The sequence below is a fragment of the Dermacentor andersoni genome, chromosome 11, assembly GCF_023375885.2.
Source record: "Dermacentor andersoni chromosome 11, qqDerAnde1_hic_scaffold, whole genome shotgun sequence".
NCBI classification, from domain to species: domain Eukaryota; kingdom Metazoa; phylum Arthropoda; class Arachnida; order Ixodida; family Ixodidae; genus Dermacentor; species Dermacentor andersoni.
This window is the reverse complement of record NC_092824.1, coordinates 92585013-92591735: the sequence shown is the minus strand read 5'-3', so window position 1 is coordinate 92591735 and position 6723 is coordinate 92585013.

The window sequence follows — 6723 nt, the reverse complement described above, 5'->3', positions numbered from 1 at the left end:
GTACAGGGGTCATATAAGCCCATTCGCTGGTACTTGGATTTGGCGCCCATATAAGCTTCGCGTATAAATCCACAAGAAGTATCCGGCGAGGAAACAATGAATGTCATAGCCTGGGGAAAAAGAGAAAGAAACCTTCGCTTAAAAAAATGAAATAATCTAAGAAAAAAAGCGTGATCGCACACAGCCGCGATAAGAATGACATTGCGATTGGGAGGGGGACATGCCAGGCACCGGGCGGTGAGGCCGGACAGGAAGGAAGGGGGTAATTCGGCTGGGGAATTTCCTTTTAATTGGAGAACGTCGTCCCTCGTCTTCTCGGGAACAATAAGTGACATTGACGGTACTAGCGCGATTGCGCTCGCGGGAGACAAGACACGGGGCTTCACCCGACGGACACGACAGGGCGCAATCAGACGGGGATGTAATTTCTCCTTGTTGTTATTTGTTTTCTCCGCAGCGCAGCCGATGTCATAGTACCAAAGATAAAGAAAACGACACGAAAATTATGTGATTAGGGAAAATATATTCGTTGTCCCCAAAACAATAACGTCACTTCTTATTGTCGTTGTGGTTCTTGTTCTGCATCCTGCTCCTTTTTTCTGCTTCTTCTTTCGCTCCCTTTATCCTTATTTCTCTTCTTTTCGTTCAGTTCATTCTTCTTTATCCTGTCTTTCTCTTGTGGTTCTTGTTATTGGAATTTTTTTCTCATGTTGTGGATATTGACCTGCTGTTTGTCATTGTTTTTCTGTTCTTTTCTTGTTCTTTATTATTTCTTCTTTCGTACTTGCTTTGGTGTCTGGGTAATGTTATTCCTGAAAGTGTTCTGCACCTAGGGCGACTTTGCGTTGGGAGAGCGCTCAGACAACCTGTCGTCAAGGATGCCGGTTTGGTTAACGCCAACTAGAAAGAACAATCTAATAACCAGACGAAAGGAGTTGCAATGTAAGCGTAGTGCCTTGTGTGCACCAATATTATTCGAGCAAGCAGCGCCCTTGCCAAGTAGGGAACCATTCATCGGGGAAGTCAAGGGGTGCTGCAGGTAATAGAAAGAGTGAATTTAACAAGATAACTGAGCGTCGAATATTTGCCCTTGCCGCGCAAGACGACCAAGCAGAGACGGTTCCTCTAAATAATGTTCTAACACATAATAAACAAAAAAGAATGTTCTAACAGATAATGTTAACAAACGAATGACAACGATAGCAAATAATGGTAATAACATAGAACTTTTCTACTTCAACTCTGGCGTTGCAGTCAAAAGGAGAAGAATCTTTGCATTAGTAATAGCTGTAACTGACTTTCTTGCGGTTAAGCTCGACAATCGAAGTCTTGTAAAGCAAAAAGCGCCAGATTTGGCGCTTTGGAGAAACTGATGAGGTGCGTCTCGTTTGTTGTCACCCGTATCGGCTCAGGCAACAGCCCAGCCGAAGCCAACAACAACACACGTCGAAAACATGTCGCGTTCAGAGGCAGGAGTGACGCAATTCAGTCCTATCGCGAGGTAGCTGCAATTGCTTGGGTACCTAATGGTTTTCTTCGCCAGCCTTCCATGGATGGCGCAACTTCAGAGCTCGACAAGGCCACAAGGGAACGCCGACAAAAACGCGAGACTCCGCTTGTGTATAGTACAGAAGGTATGTCGCCAACGCGCGGTGTCACTACGTAATTGAATCTTCGAAATCATTGAAATCGGGGCCTTAACAAGACGGTGGTTTTGTAAGTTGGCGCCTCGCATGGCTGAATGTTCAGTGCTACGCTAAGAACCTGGCGCACTCTTCATGTTGTGAGTTGCCGGGTACCAGTTTTGCGTGTCGCTACTACTGCACGTCGTCACTAGGTCTTTCTTGGTCTCAGTGGCTCACTGCTTGCATTGTTCAAAGTTAGAGGCGAGTTCGTTACGCTTTCTTATCGTGGTTACTTGCTATTCCACACCCTCGTTAATTCACGCTTTTTCTTTGTTCTTACAGGGAAGTATGGAATTCAAACAAAAAGGAATGTGTAGAAACCATCGATGATGATTGTCAATGAAGACGATTAGTCGAGCACATTTAGAAAGCTATTCCCTTTATAAGCAGAATGACATGCGTAAACGCACATTTTAGGTTTGCCAACATTTGTACAGTCGTGACGACATAAAACAAATGCCTCTATGGCCTATAGTTTCCCCCCTGTGTTTGAACGGAATGCATCGTCATTTTATTTCCGATAAAATGTTGTAAGACATGGCATTCTAAACTTCCTAAGTGCTTCTTCGCTTTCCTCGCAGATTGCCACTCAGATTTCCTCTTAGATTTCGACCGAACTGTGACCCGGCGAAATTGTTCAAGACATGGTCGCTAAAAGCAGATCATGGGAACAAAATATGCGCTCGAACAAACGGTAAGGAACACTGACTAGCACCTCAGGAACAAAAAGCTCTACAATGGCTAGTAAAGTGACGGTGCAATGAGCAGCAACTTATCTTGTCCTATACGTCGGCACAAGACGCCTTCCAAACCGAATAAACCACTTGGAGCGGACGCACCGCCGTCCCCTCCGCTCCTCTGTCAGCTCGTGTTATTGGCCTTCTCGAAACTTTAATATAAGCGACACAGCTCGCGAAGTCGTCTTCTATTTCCTCCCAGAACCACTTTCCATAGGAACGTACCCTAACGAAATAAGCTTGTACGCACGTGGGACGAGAAGCACCGCTTTATGTTCAGAAGAGCACTGTTGGCTTTCATAGCCAATTTATAGCCGAGACACGAGGCGTAGGCTATGAGAACCACGACTGTCCGCGACAGCTACATCTAAAGTGAAGCTTTTTTTCCTTGCCTCTTTCACGGAGTCTGGCATTCGTAGTTTACCCGCCGTATCTATTTCTTGGCCGCTCAAGTAAACTCCCCAACAAGAGAGCATTTAAGCAATATTAATATAGTTGTAAATATACGCCCATATAGAGAGTTTATTATGCGCTCCTACTGCAAGTACAAGGAAAGAGTCTAAAGACATAAAACGTGCATGCTGACCACCAAAATAATGAGAGCAAACGCGCACATCTGTTCTGCCTAATAAAAAACGCCAACTTCCTGCATGAAGTTTGAACACCTAATGTCGACCTATATCGGGGGCTTATAGAAACGAACGCCGAGCTCCTGATAAAATAGGGCCGGAGTGAGTACGTTCGACTGAGACACAAGTATAGAACCCTTAAGTGTGCTTACATGTATGTGCTAATGTGACAGAATATCAGTAGTGTTTTTTTTAGCTGCACCAAACTTTTTAAAACTGGCTCTAGCAGATAGCACAATTCTAACCATTGAGCTAAATTACTCCATGAGGTGGCCATTCCTTATAAGAGAAGCAAAATGTCTGATTGAAGAATACCACGATTACACTGAATAAAAATTTTTTAATTACTTTACGACGAACGTTTCAAACTACGAATTGTAGCTAGTGAGATTGCAAGGCATATCCAATTGGAACGAATTTTGAGGGCGGCATCTGTTTGGAGACGTGTGCCGTCAAACTTGCGATAAAAATGCGCTATTGTTCCACTTTTTTTTTAATGAAAACGCTGTTTTATACATTGACTCCCAAAAGTAGCTGGGGCGCCAATGCATTTGGTCGGATGCGTAAAAATTATCATTTCGAAATTTGGGTAATCCTCAGAATTCGTTTCAAGTGGATTTGCTTTGCGGACTCATCGGCTACAATACGTGAATTAATATATGTAGCATAAAACAAGAGCATAAACGGTTAATTAGTGTAATTTCGTTATTCCTTAAATTAGTCATTTTGATTACGCGCAGAAGTAATGGCCGTCTGATCGAGTAATTGAGCTGAAAGGACAGATTGTACTACCTGCTGCAGACCATTAAAATTTGGTGCAACCAGAAAAAAAAACAACGAAGAAAACACCTGGTATAGTTTTGCTTGTACACCTTAGCGATCCATAAACATGACTACGGCACGAGATTCCACTACACTGCTTAAGATGAAAGTAATCATAACTACGCGCATCTCCGTTAGTTGTATAACATTGATTGAAACACTTCACGAAACCTTCGCTTCACATAGACTCTAACGTCTGTGCTGGTTCTGCATAAATTTCTTTCCTTCATTCAGCCCTGTATATGCGTTCATTACAGACTATGGATTCTACATACTGCCGCAGATGGTCGCTTTTTAACTGTAGACTGCACGTGCTGGACTCTTCGTTCTTCCACATCAGATTTTCTCTCCATTCATGCCTTCCATAATCTACTCATCACTCTGCATTAAAAAAAGAAAGAAAGCTGATGAATTTAACGTATTAAACAGAGAATATTGTTTGGATGAAAGCGTTGCTTTGGCTAATGGAGCATCTAAACTAATCATTCAGAATAATATGGCAATTTATAGAGTCACTTGTTACGGAAGAACTTTACCCATATGAGTTTAACGAGCCGGTTTCAATTAAACGGTTGACAGAATCCTCGTATCTAATTTTGTGGCTGAGTGAGAATTGTAAACATGTTGCCTAAATAAAAAGAAATACATACGTCTTTAGTAAACTAAAGAGCCACAGTCTAAAAGATGCTTTAGGATTTGTTCTTTTTTTTTTTTGTTAAAAATTTAGAATATTTCATTCAGTTTGATACACTAGGTTCGTAATCAGAGCAATGCGGCGTTTCGTGCGTATTTTAATAAAGACACCTGAAGATAAACGTTCCTCATAAGATGCGCCCTAACGGTGCAATTTTCGAATGCGTTGACAATGCCAGAATAATATGCTCACGGAAATTCCCAAAAGAAACGCGTAGAAAGTATCGACAACTGTGCAAGCAATGCCACTGCTCTGGGCTACACGAACGCTTGGCATCACGGCAACCGCAAAGAAAAAGAAAGTAATAAAATCTGCCTTTGTCGTACAGGTCAACGATCAGCTCGAACCTTTCGAACGTTGGCTGTTGACTACGGAGACTATATTAATTTGTAGTGAAACAAGATATACGTAATTGCACAGGCATCCGAGACAGACCTTATGATCGGTACAGATGTGTTTCTTTAGTAGCACTGACTTTAATGTTGTGTGTACCCGTTATACAGTATGTTTCTATCTCTTGCGGGCTGCTAACTGTTTTATATCTGTCTGATTTATTTCTTTTTCAGATATTATTTTTTTTTTCAGAACCAGAATGATGAAAGAAGTAAGAGAACAGGAAGCTGCGAAAGCTTTACATAGGTAACGTACCTTAGACGCTTACCTTGTTTTTCGAATTTAACCAAGACAGAAAATTTCAAAAGTAAATAATTTTCACAAGCAACAATCCTAAGGAAAATAACTTTTATGTTTTATAGGGAGGTTTTCGTACAATATAACGACGTTACGCGCACATCGGGGGCAAAGCACACCGTAGGAAGCAAGGAACGTAAGCCATGAGTAAATGATAAACGAAGCGTAAGGGGATAAGGCCACGTGGTTATACTGTGGGCGTCCCCATTCACTTTTCCTTACTTACCTGAAATGAACTTACAGTAAAAAAGGAAGTAACGAAACAACCGAGGTAACGAAATAAGAGAAGCGAGGAGACGACGCGAGGAGGAAAGCGGCTAAGCCTCCTAATAACGAACGAGCCAGAGCAACGCGGTAACGATAAGAGGATAAGGGCCGCCTTTATGCGGCATTTTTTGCTTGTCTTTTTTGTTTGTTTGTGTGTTTTGGGTTATTTTGTTATTCCTCTCAACACACGTATCAAGTGCGTTGGTTTTAAGCAAGGCTGGTGGGCTGTGTGACTATACGGAGGAAAAAAAATGGGCTGATGATCACGTGACTGATGATGGTTATGTGAGAGAGCCGGAGGGACACTTTGTGCCTGGGGATAACGAAGATTCAAAATATGTGAATGCGTATACCAGCGCTGCCCAGCTGGCTGCCACCGATCACGACGTACTGCCAGGATGGATGGATGGATGCAAAACTTTAATGAAGGTCCTGAGGTACGCGACTCAGCGCGCTGCGGGCCGCTCCCACGTTAGGACAGTCAGGCCATGCCCGACCGCCGCATCGTGAGCCCTCTGGACAGCCCATAGTTGCGCCCCGGAATCGGGGCTCTTAATAGCGGAGCGCCACTTGTCCTCCTTGATTTGTTCTGTGCCTCGTAACGAGGGGCAACGCCAGAGCATATGGTCTAGGCTAGCGATGGCATTGCAGTGCCTGCAAGAATCAGTGGCATAGGTGTCGGGATAAAGCTTGTTGACAGGATACTGCCAGGCGCACAAAATAAGAAGAAACGAAAATTAGAAATGGGACCTTGCTGAGGCGAACCAAGTTCTTTCGTGCAGTCTGTACAAAATGCCATTTGTTTATTATTTTCTGAAACTGATATTCCAGTTGCACTAATCGCTAGAAGGCCTGCATAAGGACACGTACTTGTACACGCATTAAGACAATACAAATCATTGTAAAGGTATGCTACCTATAAAGCCCTAACAAGGCATGTAAATCCTTTCAGTTGCGACAACAACGACCAAAAAAGTGCCAAATAAAGCCAGACCAACATAGACTGTGTTACGGTATTTGCTGTAAATGACAAAAATGACAAAAGCAAACTTTCGCAAAGACGACATTCAATAAAAACGATGCGGGGTAGCTTGTTGTCCAAACAAGATGGCGCCTGAGCAGAATGCTTGGAAACTCCACTGGGGTGAGGCCGTCTGCGCACAAGAAAACAAAGTCACGCTTTTTGCTTAATGCACCTA